This window comes from Lynx rufus, unplaced genomic scaffold (assembly GCF_022079265.1).
Source record: "Lynx rufus isolate CCGP_SWC_20201006 ecotype Redwood Valley unplaced genomic scaffold, mLynRuf1.p SCAF_40, whole genome shotgun sequence".
NCBI classification, from domain to species: Eukaryota; Metazoa; Chordata; class Mammalia; order Carnivora; family Felidae; genus Lynx; species Lynx rufus.
The window spans coordinates 1794210-1813790 of NW_025814857.1; the positions used below are offsets into that span (position 1 = coordinate 1794210).

The following is a 19581-nucleotide window of genomic DNA, read 5'->3' on the forward strand; positions in this document are numbered from 1 at the left end:
ACTCTTGGTTTCAGCTCAGGTCGTGATCTCACAGTTTCATGGGTTCAAGCCCCGCATGAGGCTTGGGATTCTGTCTCTCTTCCTCTCTCTCTGCCCCTCCCCAACTCATGCTGTCTCTGTGTCTCTCAAAATAAATAAATTTTATTTTAAAAAATTCATTAAACATCTGATGTGCCAAGCATTGTCCTAGACTCCAGGGATACAACAGCAAACAAGAGAAAACAAGGCTCTACTCTCATGAAGCTCATATTCTACTGGTAGAGAGTCAATGAAGAAACAAATATGACTTCGATGACTAAGAAGTCTTAGAAGAGTATTAAATGGGGGATTGATAGTCTGACTTATATGTGAAAAATATCGCTCTGGCTTCTGTGTTGGAAAATGGATTGGAGAAGAGTAAAAGTGGAATCAGGAAGACCTTGAAGGAGGCTCCAACTCTCATCCAAGTGTGAGCTGATGGAGGACTTTGGCTTTGTGGATCTAGCAGTGGGGGTGCGTTTGCTACACATTTTGATGTATTTTGAAGAGAAAAGCCCATAAGATTCAGTGACGCATGGGCTATAGGGCATGAGAGAAGTAGAGGAGTCACAGGTAGTAGAATGGGGTTGCCATATATTGAAATGAGGAAGACTGCATGAACAGGTTTTGGAGGGAAGAGCAAGTGTGGTTTCTTAGATGTTAAGTTTGAGGTGCCTGTTAGACGTGCAGAAGAAGATGGCAAGAGGTCATTTGGAATAATAACTGCTAGATGTGTTTCATTGTTTATTTCATATGATGCTGAAGTCTATTGCTAGCATTTTGTTTAGGAATGTATATTATATTGGTCTGCACCTTTTTCTTTGCCTTTTGCATTGTCCTTTTCAACCTTTCAAACCCAAATTATGCAGAAGACTCTGATCTAATTGGTCTGGGTTGGAGCCCAGGTATTCAGGAAATAGTATGCTTCTACGTCTTCAATTTCTTTCAATATTATTCTTCCATTCAACTCTATTTAGCCTTCAGTCCATTTTGGTCACTTATATGTCCCTATGAAACCATCCACGACATTTCAGATTTTCAAAATTTATACTTTACATAATAATACCTCAAAATTTAAAAGAAATCTCTGCATCTTGGCTGGAAATATCTTTCTGGCATTCTGAGTCATAAATTTGTCTGATACTTTTTTACTGATTATTTGTCAGAGTTTAGCCAATTTTGTTTTACCTCTTCAAATAACCAGCTCTTCAATTTATTTTTCAATTATTTTTAACTTCAGTAATTTATTGTATCTTATTAATTGCTTCCTTTTATTTTCTTTAGGTATTTCATTATTGTTGATGTTATTGTTTCTAACTTTTTGAATGCAATAGTCAATCTTTTCCCTTTATTATTTCTTATTCATTTAACAAAGGAGTTGACTTCTGGGAAAGATGTCAGTAAAAGTGTGCCTTGACATAAATCTCCCACTGAAATGAACAAACAAGCCCAAAGAGAGAAGAAAACCTTTTTTCTAATGAATACATATGCCAGCTACAAAATATAACTTCTACTAAAGTGAAACAGGGTTTTAGGAGACAAAACCCAACCCTCCAGCTCTGGGTCGTAGAGCAGTGAAGATAATTTCAATTGGTATCACTAGTTCTCTCTGGTTTCAAAGAACAAGATCTAAAAAGTACTTCAGAAAAGACAAGGAACACTGTTTTACTTAAGCCCTGTTCTCCGTTGAAGATTACTGGGGAGTGGAGTAAAATTCTTAATAGATAATTGTGATATTTTTCTGCTAAAACCAGCTTCTGATGCTGAAAACAAATTAAGGGAAGTAAGGCTTTGTTACCTAAAACAGGGGGTAGGTGGGAGTGGAATCAAACACAACTCAAGCTACCAATAAAAAAAGAATAGAAAACAGTTGATCACTGGATATATCAGGAATATCAGCAGCAAAAACCATCAAGGCAATCCATCTGAGAAATGAGTTCAAAACAGTGAGACAGAGTCAATCTAGTGAACAAGAAAGAAGTTTCTAAAATCTAGTTGGTATTTTCTGTGATATTTTAGAAAATATGCATATATAAAACAGGAACAAACCACTGTAGAAGTAATGGAAAATACTACAGAACAAAAAAGAATCTTTAGAAATATTCAACATAACTGACAAAGTAAAAATACAAATGAAGTACGAACTAGCAAATTGAATGCATAGACATAGTGTAGTACAACTGCAGAACACCGAAAACAAAGATAAGATCTTGAAAACTTGGGAATGTAAACTGGTGCAGCCACTCTGGAAAACAGTATGGAGGTTCTTCAAAGAGTTAAAATAGAACTCTCCTATGACCCAGCAATTCCACTATTAGGTATTTATATAAGGGATACAAGTGTGCTGTTTCAAAGGGGCACATGCGCCTCAATGTTTATAACAGCACTATCAACAATAGCCAAAGTATGGAAAGAACCCAAATGTCCATGGACAGATGAGTGGATAAAGAAGACATGGTACGCACACACACACACACACACACACACACACACACACACACAATGGTGTACTACTCAGCAATCAAAAAGAATGAAATCTTGCCGTTTGCAACTACATGGATGGAACTAGAGGGTATTATGCTAAGCAAAATTAGTCAGAGAAAGACAAATATATGACTTCACTCATATGAGGACTTTAAGAGACAAAACAGATTAACATAAGGGAAGGGAAACAAAAATAATATAAAAACAGGGAGGGGGATAAGACATAATAGACTCTTAAATACAGAGAACAATCTGAGGATTGTTGGAGGGGTTCTGGATATGGGGATGGGCTAAATGGGCAAGGGGCATTAAGGAGGGCATTTGTTGGGATGAGTACTGGGTGTTATACATAGGGGATGAATCACTGAATTCTACCCCTGAAATCATTATTGCACTATACGCTAACTTGGATGTAAATTAAAAAATAAATTTAAAAAATAATAAATAGCAAAAAAATTTTAATATATGCATTTATTAAACATAACAAAATACAATAAAAGAGGAACAGTAGAACCAATAAAGAAAAAGATGTGGCATATAGAGAACAAGCAACAAAATGCCAGACATGAGTCCAACCATATTCATAATCATATTATAAATACGAATGAGCTATTTCCTTTGTTTTGTTAATGTTGTAGATTGTATTGATTGATTTTTGTAGGTCGAATCATCCTTACATTCCATTCCAGAAATAAATCCCGCTTGGTCTTGGTGTATAACAAAAAATATCTTGAAAACAACTCAGGAAAAAGAAAAAATTACTTATAAAATAATGGCAGTTGGAATTACAGCAGACTTTTCAACAGAAACTGAGTAACTCAGAAGACAAAAAAATAATATCTATACAGTTAAGATTAAATATACATAAACCTAAAATTGGTATGCAGTGCTCATCTTTCTAGAATGAGAATAAGTACATTTACAGATAAATAAAAACTGAGGAAGTTTAACACAAAAGATTTTCTTTACCGGAACTTGTAAAAAATGTAATACAACAAGAAGAAAAATAATCCTCAGAAGGACAATCTTAAATGTAAGAAGGAATCATGAATAATTACAATGGTAAATAAACAGGTAAATCTAAACAAATACTGTTCATATAAAATAATTATAATAGTGTCACATTCATAGAATTAAAAAATACAAAACTGAAATACTGAACAATAATATATCACATTACAAAGTGAAGATTAACACTAAAATGTTTTAAAGTTTGTGTGTCATTCATGAGAAGAGTCAAAATATTGTTTAATTTTAGACTTTAAGTTAAACATGGATGGTAAGAGTTCAAGAATAATCATAAATGATAGAAATAAAGGGCATGCATTAAAATCAGTAGGGAGGAAAAGGTGAAAAAAGAGGCATGGAGAGGAATAAAAATATTTAAAATGAGGAGAGAAAAGAAAAAAATAAAACATAGGGGAAAACCAGGACAAATAGAAATCTAAAAGTTAGATAATGGAAATAAGTTTAAGTATATCAAGAACACAATAAGTGTAAAGAGATTAAACTTGACCTTGAAAATATAGAGATTTTCCTGTTGGATAACTGAAAAGAAAACCCAGATATGTGCTCTTTATAAAAGGCACACGTAAAGTATATGTAAGGACATAAATTGAAAATAAAAGGATGGTAAAAGATATGTCAGACAAATACTAACCAAAAGAAGGATAGTGCACCTATATTAACCTCAAGAAAAATAGGTATTAAGACAAAGAATGTTGTTAAGAATGAGTGAGAGGCTCATTACACAGTAGTAAAATTCTTGACTTGCTAGGAAGTAATGCAATCTAAAACAATATATGCATAATAAAATAACTTCAAATATAAAAAGCAAAATTGACAGACCTGCATGATGAAAATAGTAAATCAACCCTCATAAAGAGTAGACATGCCTTTCTCAATTGTTGATAGGCAAGCCATCAAAAAAATTGCATATGTGTAAAAGATTTGAACACAATTAACAAACTTGATCTAATGGACTTACAGAGAGTTATAAACTCAATAATTAGAGGATTGTATTCTTTCAAGTACACATTAAACATTTATAAAAAATTAGCCATAATGATAGCCTCATCAACATTTCAAAGAAAAGATATTATACAGACCTGTTTTCACTAACCAAAAGAAATCCAAAGAAGATTTTTGCTTTTATGAAAAAAAGTCATTACTGTATTAATGTAGGCCTTTTGTAAAAGTAAAGTGGCATAATGCAAACTTCCAGAAGGCAGGGGATACCTATATGTGTCTGTAAGGTCCATTTGGTCTATAGTGTTGTTTAAATCTTCTGTTTCCTTATTGATTTTCTGTCTGCATGATGTATTGATTGTTGAGAGTTGGACACTAAACTTCTATATAGGGACAACTGGAACAGACCAATGGAACTAGAGAGACCAGTAACTGATTTGCTGTATGAGAGAGGGGGCTTGACAGTTCAGAAAAAGGCATTATTCAATAAGTAGAGCTGGAAAAAAAATGACTGTCCATATGAAAAGATGAAATTTAATTAGTACTTTATATCACAATGAAATGAACTGCCTTACACAACAATTAATTCCAGATGGATTAGAATTTGGATATCAAAAAAAAAACCCTCAAACATTTAGTTCAAACTAGAGATGAACATATTTTTCACCTTGGAGTGGGGAAGTATTTCTATCCATCAAGATCCACTTATAAAAACAGAATCCATGCTAGGTAGATCACGAGAGAGCAATTAAGATAGCAAACTAGTTGCAAAGGTGTTGGAAAGATAAACAGGCAAATAAAAGACAATGAAGCAACCCAGATGTTAACAACTATAGAAAGTCCCTTTTACTCCTAGGAATAGAAGGAAAAAGGGAGGAGCTAATGTCACCAGAGCTTAGTAACTGGGGTCACCTCTTAGGAGCTGTAATAGTAGAGCCTATTCAGTGGGAGCAGAAAAAGGGTGGCCTAGTAGGAACTGTAACTATAGAAGAGACATAACCACTGCCCAGAGATGCCACCCAAAGCAAATTTGCATTACATTAAAAGCTACAAATTGGCAATTCATATGATTGTAAAGGATTGGTATATAAAAGACTGCGAATCAATAAGATAAAAACAAATAATTCAACAGGCAAATAGGCAGAAGACATGAATAGACATTTCATGGAAGAGGAAACACATATGGCCAATATCCATATGAGCAGATGCTCAACCTCATTAGCAATCAGGGAGATGGAAACCAAAACTACAGTGAGATGCCATTTTACACTGATTCCATTGGCAAGAATTAAGAAGTCTGACAAGTGTTGGAGAAGATGGGGGCAACAGAATATCCTATACTTTGCTGATGGGAGTGACAATTCATACTACAAGGTAGTCAAAACAATTTGGCAATATTGTAAAGTTGGATGTTTGCATACACAATGTAGCAATTCCACATTGGGGTACAATCACAGACATGTATAACAATGTCCACAGAAGCACTGTTTGCCATAACATGAAACAAGAATAACCTAAATGACAATCAACAGGAGAATGAACAAGTTAGGATATATTATTCAGCAGTGAAAATGAACTAAAGTCTTAAATGATAATATGGAAATTTTTCAGTAATGATGTTGAACAAAAAGAGGCAAGCCCAAGAAGATTACATATATAGTATGATCCTCTTTTTATAAAGTTCAAAAAGAAGTAAAAATGAGGGGCGCCTGGGTGGCGCAGTCGGTTAAGCGTCCGACTTCAGCCAGGTCACGATCTCGCGGTCTGTGAGTTCGAGCCCCGCGTCAGGCTCTGGGCTGATGGCTCAGAGCCTGGAGCCTGTTTCCGATTCTGTGTCTCCCTCTCTCTCTGCCCCTACCCCGTTCATGCTCTGTCTCTCTCTGTCCCAAAAAATAAATAAACGTTGAAAAAAAAAATTCTAAAAAAAAAAAAAAAGAAGTAAAAATGAAAGTCTATCGCATGGGTGTGTGTATATATATATATATATATATATATATATATGGTTACGAGAGGGGAGGTTGGGGGGGATGCGTGAAATAGGTGATGGGGATTAAGAGTGCACTTGTTGGGGCACCTGGGTGGCTCAGTTGGTTGAGTATCTGACTTCAGTTCAGGTCATAAGCTGAAGGTTCGTGAGTTGGTTCCTAAGTGAGTTGGCTCATGAGTTTGAGCCCCACATCAGGCTTGCTGCTGTCAGCCTGTCAGCCTGTCAGTCCAGAACCTCCTGGGGATCTTCTGTCCCTCCCTCTCTGCCCCTCCCCTACTTGCACTCTCCCAAAAATAAACAAATATTGAAAAAAAGAGTGTATTTGTTGTGATGAGCACTAAGTAATGTATAGAATTGTTGAATCATTATACTGTACACCTGAAATTAATATAACACTGTATGTTAATTATGTTTGAATAAATAATAAATAAATAATAGAAGCAATTAAAAATCTTAGAAGGATTTCTATCTCAGGCAGCTTTTACACCTCTAGTCAGGCGACAGGAGATTTAATCTCTGGGAAATGGGGAACACCAGGCACTGGGAAGGATGCGAGGGTAAGTCTCTCCCTCCCCCAGTCCATAGAACTCTGGAAGCCAAGACTACCAAGTAACAAACCTACACACACACACATATACACACACACAATGAGAAAATAAAAAAAAATTTTTTTTTAATATTTATTTATTTATTTTTGAGACAGAGCACGCAAGCAGGGCATGGGCAGAGAGAGAGGAAGACACAGAATTCAAAGCAGACTCCAGGCTGTGAGCTGTCAGCACAGAGCCCCACTCAGGGCTTGAACTCACGAACTGTGACATCATGACCTGAACCGAAGTAGGATGCTTAACCCACTGAACCACCCAGGCACCCCTGAGAAAATACTTTTTAACATTAGAGTATCAATCTAAGAGGTCTAACATGCAATAAGAGTTCCAGTAAAAGAGAACAGACTAAATGGAGATAAAAATTTTAAATAAATGATACAATAAAATTTCTCAAAACTAAAAGACATGAGTCTTCATGAGGGCATGAGATTGAAAGGGCCCCAACAAGTACCCATCAAAATAAATGAAAACAATATCCACATGGAATCTACAGTATCACGAAAGTTCAGAATACTGTGGGTAAGGAGGAGATCCTAAAAGCTTCAGGAAAGGAAAAGTGGGTCAAAAGATTGGTAATCAGAATGGTAGAAGACTTACCAACTGCAATAGTGGAAGCTAGAAGACAATAAAGGCATGCCTTAAAAATTTTAGAGAAAATAATTTCCAACTTATAATTCTAAATTTAGCAAAGTATCAATCCCATGTGAGGGGAGAATAAGGCTATTTTGAAACATATGATCCCACCAAAAATGTAACTCATGCACCCTTTCTCGGTAAGATACTAGAGGATGTCCCCCCTCCAAGAGTAAGAATTAAGACATAAAAAGAGGGTAATATGGGAACTAGGAAAATGGGAGAGAAAGAGGAAGGAGAAGACAACTTCCAGGATGAGAGCTGGGCAACATGTCTAAAGAAAAATAAGTCCAAATTGGAGCAGGACAATGAAGAAGTCATTATGGGAAAGGGATCTCCAAAGGCAAAATAATAATAATAATAATAATAATAATAATAATAAGGAACCAAACCTGTTGTGCTTGGCTGTATTAAGAGAAATTTTACATCTCTGGTTAGAAAATCTTGACGAAAACTTCATTGTAGGTGTAGAGAAAGCAAAAGCAAGTGGACTAAATGAAGCAAGTATTGACTTCAGGAAAAATCAAAAGGCTTGTAATAGGAAAGAAAAGGGAATCATATTTCACTTGGTGGCTCAGCTGTGGGTAATGTCTACATAGTCATAATAATGTAAACACTGAACATTTTCTTCACCCAACATTATGATAGAACTATATTGAAACAGGAGGAAGAGAGAGTTTAGGGCAACAGCACTAGTGTAAGAGAGACAACTCATCGTAAATGGTAGGGCCTTAATAAATAATGTGTAAAATTGAAAAATCAAGAAATATTAGCACAAGAACATTGTTTTAAATGTAGGGGGTTCATACCAATGACAACAAATCTGATCTCTGGAGGGTGACACTCAGGAATGGGAAGGGGCTGAGGCCAGCTGTGTTTCAATATACTGAGAGTGCTGCTTTGTAATTGCATTCATATATCAATGCATTTGATAAAACATTTTTAAAAACCTGAAAGTCCTCCTTCACTGTCCCTACCCGCCCAAGGTCACCAGATGTTTTCCTCCACCTCACACCACGTACAATTAACCCCAGGTGAATCAACTGCTTAAATGTCAAAAGTAAAACATAAAAACTTTTAGTGGACAATAGTTTTCTGACATTGAGGTAGGGAAGAATTTCTTAAACAAGACCCAAAAGGCACTGAGAGAAAATTGATAAATTAGAAAGATCTATTCATTAAAAAACATTCTAATCAAAATGAAAAGACAAGTCCCAGATCAGGAGAAGAGTTTTGTCACACATATAAACAATACAATATCCAAGGCAAAAAACTACAAATCATTAACAAATGGATAAGCATTGCAACGAAAACAGGTAAAGGACATGAGCAGGTATTTCACAGGCAAAAGAAATACATATAATCTCTCTCTGTGTCTTTCTTGGACTCTCTCTCTCTCTCTCTCTCTCTCTGTCTCTCTCTCTATATATGTATGTATATATATATATATATATACATACATATATATCAATATAATCTCTCTGTGTGTATATCTATATCTACAATCTCTTTCTGTATGTGTATATATATATATAATATTCTATATATAATATACATAATAAATATATACAGAGAGAGTGAGAGAGGGACAGTCTACTTTATTATTGATCAGGGAAATCAAAAGAAGCTGGAGCCATTCTCAAATGTCACGTTCTGCATGAGGCCTTCCCTGACCACCTTATTTACAATTCTAGCCCCACAAGGTGTGCCTAGGTGGCCCAGTTGGTTAAGCGTCTGACTTCTGCTCAGGACATGATCTCACGGTCCATGAGTTTGAGCCCCACGTTGGGCTCTGTGCCGACAGCTCAGAGCCTGGAACCTGCTTCAGATTCTGTGTCTCCCTCTCTCTGCCCCTCCCCTGCTTGCGCTCTCTTTCTCTCAATAATAAATAAACATTAAAATTTTTTTGATAATAAAAAAATAAAAAAACAATTCTAGCCCCACAAATTCTTTGATTTATATAGCATTTGTCACCGTCTAATACAGTACAGGTGTATTTGACACCGTCTAATACTGTACAGGTTTTTTTAATTTCCTGTTTCCTTCATCCCCCTCAAATGTCAACTGCAAGAAGACATGGATTTTTGTCTGGCACAATGCCTGGCACTTGGTAGGCCCTTAATAAATATTTGTTGACTGAGTGGATGAATGGAGCTCAGAGAAAACACAACAAATAAAATAGAAAAATATTTAGAGGTTTATTGTGAGCAAATTTCCTCAAAATAGAGCAAGAACTGAATCAGCAGATCATAAAAGCATACCACATATGAAGAAAAATGAATATAGAATCATTAACTTGGAGGTATGTCCTGATTAAATTATTTAACTTCTAGTATAAAAACAGTTCTTGAGATAGTCAAGCAGAAAGAATAAATCAGCAAAAGGAATAAAAACCAGACTTCCCTGTACTTCTCCATAGAAACTATCAGTGCCAAAAGACAGTGGAGCAATGTTCTACAAAGTTCTGAAGGAAAGAAAGTATGTCTCCAGAATATTACACCCAGCCAATTTATTCTTCAAACATAAACGCTATCCACAGTCAGGAAAGACTCAGGGAATTGAGTATTCATTAACTCTTCTTGAAAAACATACCCAAAGAGAAACATCCTGCCAACGAAGGGATAGGTCCAAATTCAGAAATAGAGGGCTATGAGCAATGAACCCATTAAAATCTAAAACTGGGACTTTACTATAGAATCTCTACTAAATGACTAGAATGCATTATAGCAATTGACAAAGTAAAGCCAATATAATCAACAAAAATCAGGATGCAGGCGAACAAGAAAACAGAGGTCCCATCCTCTGTTGATAGTGGCTGCATAGATTTTTAAAAGGAAGGGAAGGGAAGGGAGAAAGAGAGCAGGCAGGGAAAAGAGACAGGAGATAGAAGGGGAGAGAAGGGGAGGGGAAGAAAAAAAGAAGCTTCCAATTACTTCACTCTACTAGTAGACCTTAAGGAGAGAAGCAGTAACATCAAGTCCTTCAGTTCCTTTATGTTCAGATTAGTTTCTTTTTTATCATTTATATTCAAATAAAACCAAATTTCATACTTTTCATTGAAACTAACATGACTGGTATGATCCCGGTGTTATAAAATTATTTCTAGATAGTTTGCGGTCTTCTAACTGGATGTGTATATAAAGAGATGTTTGGGATGCTGTTCACCAGATGTTAACTGTATTTTTTTTCTTCTCTAGGTAATGAAATTCTTGGTGATTTATTTGTCTCTTCATTGTAAATCTTAAATTACTTCAATTTTATAATATGCATTACCTACTTTATAAAAACAATACAGGCATTATTCTTTTCAAAATATTAGGAATGAAGAAATATTCTCCCTTGTGTGTTAACCAACCCATAGGAAGCTGTTTATTGCTGCATTTTTTTTATAATAAGGAAAAATGAAAACAACATAAATGTTCATGTTGGAGGAATGGTTACAAAAATGCTGTGGTATTTCCAAAATAAGCTACAATGCAGCAACTTAAAAGAAAGAAGTACAATTCTACATGGAAAGATTGCCAGGACAGATAGGTGAAGAAAGCAAGTTACAGAATGATGTTTATAGTAGGATGCCATTTGTAGTTCTTTTCCAAACACACACCCCAAAACCCTATGTTTCTGTAGATGGGTTATTGTAGAGGAAAAAGTCAGGAGATAGATGCACCAACCAGATAACTGTGATTCACCAGAGAGCAGCCAGGGACGGGGCTGAGTCCAGGAAGTTGGCCTATCTGTAAAGGATGGCATTTTTAAAAGGTGGGTTTATTGAGTATTAATTACATAATTAAAACCTCTTTATTTTTAAGACAAAATGTTCAGCTTGATAGTTTGAAGCTCATAGAAGGGTCAGCTCTGAAGCAGAAGAATCATCCTCTAGTCTAGACCCAACAGCAAAGAGCCAGAAGAATCCGTTCCCTCTCTCCCCAAGATGGGAGGCGGTGGAGGACGTGGCTCCCTAATGGGGTGAGGCCTTTTCCAGTTAAGGCTGCAAGGGGATGAAGAAAGACTTCTGGGAAGACATTGAGGAGGTGGTGGCATTTGTTTGCGGCGGAATGGGAGTTCTAAAGGGCCTTTGGGAAGAGCTTGGTGGGATGGGGTACTAACTGGGCAGAAGCAGGGTGAGAATGCTCCTAACAATACTGGGATGGGGATATTGGGTGGGGAAGGGGCTTGTTTGCCCTGAACTGCCTGAGGATTGCAGTGATGAGAGGTCTGGTTGGAAATGACTGGCCTCAGACATGCCCAGATTGGCTTATGGTCCCTCTTATGCCTGAAAGCCCCAAATTGGCAGCTGGGCAGCAAGAAACCTGTTCTTGGTGAGAGCTGCCAAGAAATTTGTGGAGCGCTGGCAAGAGCCCTGCTTACCTGGCGAGAGGAGTGGCAGCAAGGTGCTTGGGATGGTGGCAAAGGTCATTATTTATCCTCTACTTATGTATGTAATGGATATAATATTTGTTAATAAAAATAGCAAAGACATAGTGCTTACTATGCGTCAGGCGCTACTGAAATGTTTTTACACACATATTCAGTCCTCACAACAACTCTAGGAAGTAGGTCTGTCTCTATTACACAATCATGGAAACTAAAGCACAGTGATGGTAAAAGTGACTGGCCCAAGACCCCCATAGCTTGTACATGGCAGAGCTGGGATTCAAACTCAAGCATCCTGGCTCTAGTATCTGAGCTCTTAACCATCATGCTACTTATAAAATACCATATTTTAACAATTCTGAGATGCCTCTTTTTCATCTCTGAAGTTGAGATGCATCTTACAATCAGTGGTATTTCATGTTTTAGCTGGCAATGTTTTCACTTTCTTAAGGGTATGCAAATTCATTCTCCTGAAATCACAGTGCCATGGGGCTTCCCATACACTAGTACTTGGGGGAAGATCTTCAGCACCAGCACGAAAGACCCAAAATGGGGCTGAGGTGGCATGATGACCACTTCATGGTCCATCTCCCAAATTTCATTAGGTAGCCCTTCAGCAGCAGATGGTAGCAACACAGTGACCAGGTAGGACAAAGGGCATGGTTACAGTAGCCAGCAGGGACCCACAGGGCAGCACAGAGACCCCCATGTAGATCTGAGGCCCCCTCTCCCTGAGGAAAGATAAGAATCTCCCCCATGGCATCTGGCAGATCTCCATCCTTTTGTCTCCCAGTGGCCTCTTCTCCACTCATCACTAACAAGCTGCACTTTCTGGAACTCATTCCATGCCCCAGCACATGATTTTGCCTCCTCAAGCACAGTGCCAAAATACCTGGCTCTTCCAGGAAGCCCACACGTCCCCTTCTGTCCACAAAATCCAAACAAATCTATGGGTGAGAGATTTCAGAAGCTCCATGCCCTCAGCCCCAGATCTGGTAGGTCCAGGAACAGGAGGATGTTCCAGGACACTGTCAAACAGGATAGAGAATTGGAAAACCAGAGTCCTTTTCAAGAGGACCTTAAGTTATGGCTCAGAGATGGCATTATGTGTCAAGTTCAAAAGGGGGCACAGGCAAAACTAGTGGGAGATTAAAGCTGAACTGGTAGCTGGGGAAGCCTACTGGAGTTTGAGCAGTTAAAAACTAATACAACCCTTTCCTTGTCTGTGCTCAGAATCAATAGAAAGAGACAAAGTTCAGGACTTCCCTGGACCGCAAGGATGTGCCCACCTTTTTCAAGTTCAAGACTCAAATCTTTTTGCCATTTCCACTTAGCATGCTACACAGAATTTCCCTAAACATCAAGAGAACCAAAATCAAAGGAGGGAAATGACAAGCAGCACTTGCTCTAGGGTGGGCCTCCTGGTTCCAGAAAGAGATTTCTCCCAGTTTCCTCCAGTGGGGGAGAAGGGAGGTCATGCAGTGAACGTGTATGTTTTGATAGGGCCATAACCCTTCTTCCATCATCTAACAACACTCAGTTTATCCTTTCAGGAACTACTCTTCCTTAATTAATATGGTCTTAGAGAGAAGGGGCTGTCAATCATATCTCCGACTAGCCAATGAGGGTAATCCACCCCCCTAGCCAGAGGAATTGGTCTGGGATGAGCACATGACTGAGCCTGGATCAATGAGAGTCTTCCCAAAAAAGTACATGTTGAGAGAAGCTCTATCGCTCCAAGCATCACAAACTGTAAGAACCAACTAACTTTAGTCATTAGTTACTGTCTACAGAAGAAACAAATTGTCTAAAGAATGAAGTCAAAATTTGAGAATAAAACGAAAAGATGGAAGAGAAGAAAGTAGAGGCAAAGAGAAATAGAAATATTGAGGCCCTAAGGCCAGCTCAACCCCTGGACTTCCCAGTCTAGTGAGCCAATAAATGTCTTTTTGTACACAAGCTAGTTTGAGTTGGGTTTTCCATTACCTGTCACCTGAATTGGCAATGCACATACATGGAAACCCAGAATTCTGAGTGGATCTTCACTCAGGACACCAAGGTGGCACAGCTTCTCTGCATTGTTTGCTTATAGCTACTGTCACAAACTGGCTTCTTCACCCTCAACTGTCCACTTCTTCTCTATTCATGGCTTCTATAGTCCTGTGGTTCATGTTCCCTGATAACCAGCCTCCATATCTCATCCCATGGCTTGTCTGATCTCTACGGACCTAATAATCTTTCAACTTCTGCTCCCACTGCTCAGTATCTTATCCTCCAAAAGTTCCCATCTATAAGTTCCTTAGAGGATCTGATAGGTCAAGATAATTTTGTGTGTGTGCTGGGCCATAGCATAGAACAATACATGGCTACCCTGAAATCTCCTTGAAGGCACCTAATAAGTATTTCATATTTGGCGAAATTGTATGTATATGTATATGTATATGTGTATATATATATATATATGTGTGTGTGTGTATACATGGGAGTATATATATATATATATATATATGGGTATATATATATATATATATATACAGGGGAGAGGGGCAGAGAGAGAGAGTCCCAAGCAGGCTCCATACTCAGCATGGAACCCGATGTGGGGCTCAATCTCATGATCCTGGGATCACAACCTGAGTTGAAATCAAGAGTCAGACGCTCAACTGACTGGCCACCCAGACATCCTGTGAAATTTTAAATAGTAGTGTAATTTTTAATTTTTCATTTCCACATGTTACTTGCTAGTATATAGAAATGCAATTGATGTTTGTATGTTGATCTTGTATCCTGCAACATTGTTGAACTCACTTATTAGTCCTAAGAGTTTTTTTTTAAACTATACCACTTTCTTACACCATACACAAAAATAAACTCAAAATGGATGAAAGACCTAAATGTGAGATAGGAAACCATCAAAACCCTAGAGGAGAAAGCAGGCAACAACCTCTTTGACCTCAGCCGCAGCAATTTCTTACTTGACACATCTCCAAAGCCAAGGGAATTAAAAGCAAAAATAAACTATTGGGACCTCATCAAGATGAAAAATCTTCTGCACTGCAAAGGAAACAATCAACAAAACTAAAAGGCAACTGATGGAATAGGAAAAGATATTTCAAATGACATATTGGATAAAGGGTTACTATCCAAAATTGATAAAGAACTTACTAAACCCAACACCCGAAAAGCAAATAATCCAGTGAAGAAATGGGCAGAAGACATGAATAGACACTTTTCCAAAGAAGACATACAGATGGTCAACAGACACATGAAATGATGCTCAACGTCATCCATCATCAGGAAAATACAAATCAAAGCCACACTGAGATACCACCTCACACCAGTCAGAGTGGCTTAAATTAACAATTCAGGAAACAACAGATGCTGGAGAGGATGTGGAGAAACAGGAACTGTCTTGCACTGTAGGTGAGAATGCAAATTGGTGCAGCCACTCTGGAAAACAGTGTGGAGGTTCCTCACAAAATTAAAAATAGAACTACCCTACGGCCCAGCAATAGCACTACTAGGAATTCACCCAAGGGATACTGAAGTGCTGATGCATAGGGGCACATGTACCCCAATGTTTATAGCAGCACTTTCAACAATAGTCAAATTATGGAAAGAGCCTAAATGTCCATCAACTGATGAATGGATAAAGAAGATGTGAGTTATATATACAATGGAATACTACTTGGCAATGAGAAAGAATGAAATCATGCTATTAGCAGCAATGTCGATGAAACTGGAAGGTATTATGCTGAGTGAAATAAGTCAGTCAGAAGACAGATATCATATGTTTTCACTCATATGTAGATCTTGAGAAACTTAACAGAAAACCATGGGGGAAGGGAGGTGGAAAAAATAGATACAAACAGAGAAGGAGGGAGGCAAACCATAAGAGACTCTTAAATACAGAGAACAAACTGAAGGTGGACAGGAGGGTGGGGGAGGGGGAAAACGGGTGATGGGCATTGAGGAGGGCACTTGTTGGAATAAGCACGGGGTGTTGTATATAAGCCAATTTGACAATAAATTATATTTTTAAAAATTAAAAAAATAAAAATGCACTAATAATAAATACATAAATACATAAATAAATTCCCTGAGGATTTCTACATAGAAAATCATGCCATCTGCAAATAAGGACAGCTCTGTTTCATAAGGCCAAAATTAATAGAACTGAAAAAATAAATACACAAATCCATAATTATAGTTAGAGACATCAACCCCCCTCTGTCAGTAATTGATGGATCCTGCAGGCAGGAAATCAGTAGGGCTATAGATGACCTGAACAGCACTATCAATCAATTTGATCTAATAGACATGTTTAAAATACTCCATGCAGTACCTAGTGCAGACTTGGCTTATGATCCTAAAGCATCTGAAGTGTGTAGCAGCTGCAAAGCGTTGGATTCTAGATAAACTAAACAAAGTGTTTGCTCCTGGTCCATACACGAATACTCACAAGCTGAGAGAATGTCTTTCCCCCATCCTTTTTCTAAGGAACAGACTTAAGTATGCTCTAACAGGAGGTAAAGTAAAGGCAATCTGCACGCAGTGGTCCATTGAGATTAATAGCAAGGTCTGAACGAATATAACCTACTCTGCCGTGTTGATGGATGTCATCAGCACTGACAAGACCAGAGAGAATTTCTGTGTGATCTATGACACTAAGGATTGCTTTGCTGTCCATCATATTATACCTGAGGAGGCCACATACAAGTTGTACAAAGTGAGAAAGATCTTTGTGGGCACAAAAGGAATCCCTCATCTGGTGACTCACGATGTTCACACCATCTGCTACTCTGATTAAGGTGAATGACACCATTCAGATCAATTTGGAGACTGTATGGTGAGAAGTGCTAATTTGGGAAAAATTGGCGTGCTCACCAACAGAGTGAGACATCCTGGCTCTTTTGATGTGGTTCGTGTGAAAGATGCCAAAGGCAACAGCTTTCCCACCCAGCTCTCCAACATTTTTGTTATCGACAAAGGCAAAAACAAAACAAAACCAAACAAAAACAAAAACAAAAAAACATGGATTTCTCTTCCCTGAGGAAAAGGTATCTACCTCACTATTGCTGAAGAGACTGGCTGCCAAACAGAGTAGTAGGTAAAATAATCTGTAGGTAAGGTGATTGGAAATGTCTTTTACTTAATTAAAGATAATATGGCATGAAAATAAAATACTCCGTCCGGGGCACCTAGGTGGCTCAATCGGTTAAGCATCAGACTCTCGATTTCTGCTCAGGTCATGATCTCATGGTTCATGGGATCAAGCCCCGCATCGGGCTCTGTGCTGATGGTGCAGATGCTGCTTGGGATTCTCTCCCTCTCTCTCTCTCTCTGCCTCCCCCCAGTGCGTTCTCTCTCTCTCGCCCTCTCCCTCTCTCTCTCTCAAAATAAATACATAAACTTAAAAAAAATACTCCATCCAAACAACCACAGAATACACAAATTTCTCAAGCTCACATGGAACATTCACCAATATAAACCACATTGTGGACCATAAAATACACCTTGTGATTTTAAAGAAGAAATCATATAAAGTATGTTCCCATACCACAGTGGAATTAAATTAGAAATCAGAAACAGAAAGGTAGTTTAAAAACTGCCAAATATTTGGAGATTAAACAGCATGCTTATAAACAACACATGGGTCAAAGGAGGAGGCTAAAATAAATCTAAAAATAATTTTAACTAAATGAAAATGAAAATACATTTATCAAAGTCTGTAGGATGCAGCAAAAACAATGCTTAGAGGGAATTTTATAGCATTGAATGCATACATTAGAAAAGAAGAAAGATCTAAAATCAATCATCTAAGCTTCTATCTTAGGAAAATAGAAAAAGAAGAGCAATTTAAGCCTAAAGGAATGAGGAAGAAAAGAAATAATAAAAATTGAAGCAGAAATTAATGAAATTGAAAACAGGAAAACAAGTGAAAAAAATCAACGAAACCCAAAGCTAATTCCTAGAGAAGATCAATAAAATTGACAAAACTTTAGGCAGGATAACCAAGAAAAAAAGAGAAAAGGTACAAATTACTAAGCTCAGAAATGAAAGAATATCCATCATTATTAATCCCATGGACTCTAGGATATTGAACACCAAAAACAACTTTATGCCCATACATATGATAACGTAGATGAAATAGATCAATTCTTGAAAGATACAAACTACCAGATTCATGCAAGAAGAAATATATATGAGGAGGCCTGTATAAAGGAAATTGAATCAATAATTATAAATCTTCCAAAACAGAAAGCATGAGGCCCAGATGATTTAACCGGTGAACTGTACCAAACATTTAAGGAAAAATGATTACAATACTCCACAGTCTCTTCCAGAAACTAGAAGCAGAGGGAATACTTCTGACTCATTCTACAAGGCCAGAATTACACTAATACCAAAGCCAGACAAAGACGTGACAATAAAGGAAAACTACAGGTCAGTATCTCTCATGAACATAGATGCAAAAATCCACAAAACTATTAGCAAATCAAATCAAACAATATATAAAAACATTAAATATTTTTATAAAATTTTAAATATATAAAATATTATATATATAAATATATATAATATATAAAATATATCAATATATAAAATATATATATATAAATCAATATATAAAAATATTATATACCATGACCAAGCAGGATTTATTCCAGGTATGCAAGGCTGGTTCAACATTCCAACTCAATTAATGTAAGCCACCACATCAGCAAACTAAAGAAGAAAAATCATATGACCATATAAATTGATGCAGAAAACACATTCAACAAAATCCAGTAGCCGTTCATGATTTTTAAAAAGAAACTCTAAGAAAACTAGGAATAAAGAGTTGGTTTCAATTGTCCATTTTTCCTTTAGGTTTTGAGCTAAATCTTGACTTCTTGCATCACTAGTTATTCTTTTACTAAGTGCCAAATACTGTTTATAAAAAATTTAAAAGATACCATGATATTGTGAAGCTGCAGTTAATGATATATTACACTGTAGTTTTGTTTCAAGCAGATAACTAGCCTAGGAATAAATTAGATTAATCCAATTAGGGATTCAGATGACTTTATACTGACGTTCTGTCCTTTTTAGGGCTAATATAGTTCTGGCTAATGCTTATTCTTAGAATGTAAGATTCCTTCAGGATCCCAGCTCAAAACCTGGGGTGGGGGGTGGGAAGGAGTTACCAAGTCTCTTCTTTAGTGGGTCCTGGACTCTAATTTTGTCCCCCGACACCCTGAATCTGCACAACTTCTCATCCTCTCCGCTGTGGCTTTTTAGAATTGGCACTTTCCCCTTGAAAGAAAAAAAGCCAAATTCCAGGCACTGCTCCCTGGGCTTCCCTTCTCTTCCAGACCCTGGCCCTATAAATTCTTTCTGCCTTGGTAGCTTTGTGATGTTCTCAGGCAGGGTATCTTAATGCTTTTCTAGCTTCTCTAATTGTTCTCATTTGGAGGATTTGAAAGCAACATTCTCTTTCTACATTTTAGAATACACTGATGTTTTCTT

The 19581-nt window shown here is 37.3% G+C and overlaps 1 pseudogene; it reads left to right on the plus strand.

Annotated features, from left to right (window-relative positions):
• The first annotated feature begins 7470 nt into the window (after positions 1-7470).
• LOC124525357 (40S ribosomal protein S4, X isoform-like) lies at positions 7471-17183 on the plus strand (annotated as a pseudogene).
• Positions 17184-19581: the final 2398 nt, after the last annotated feature.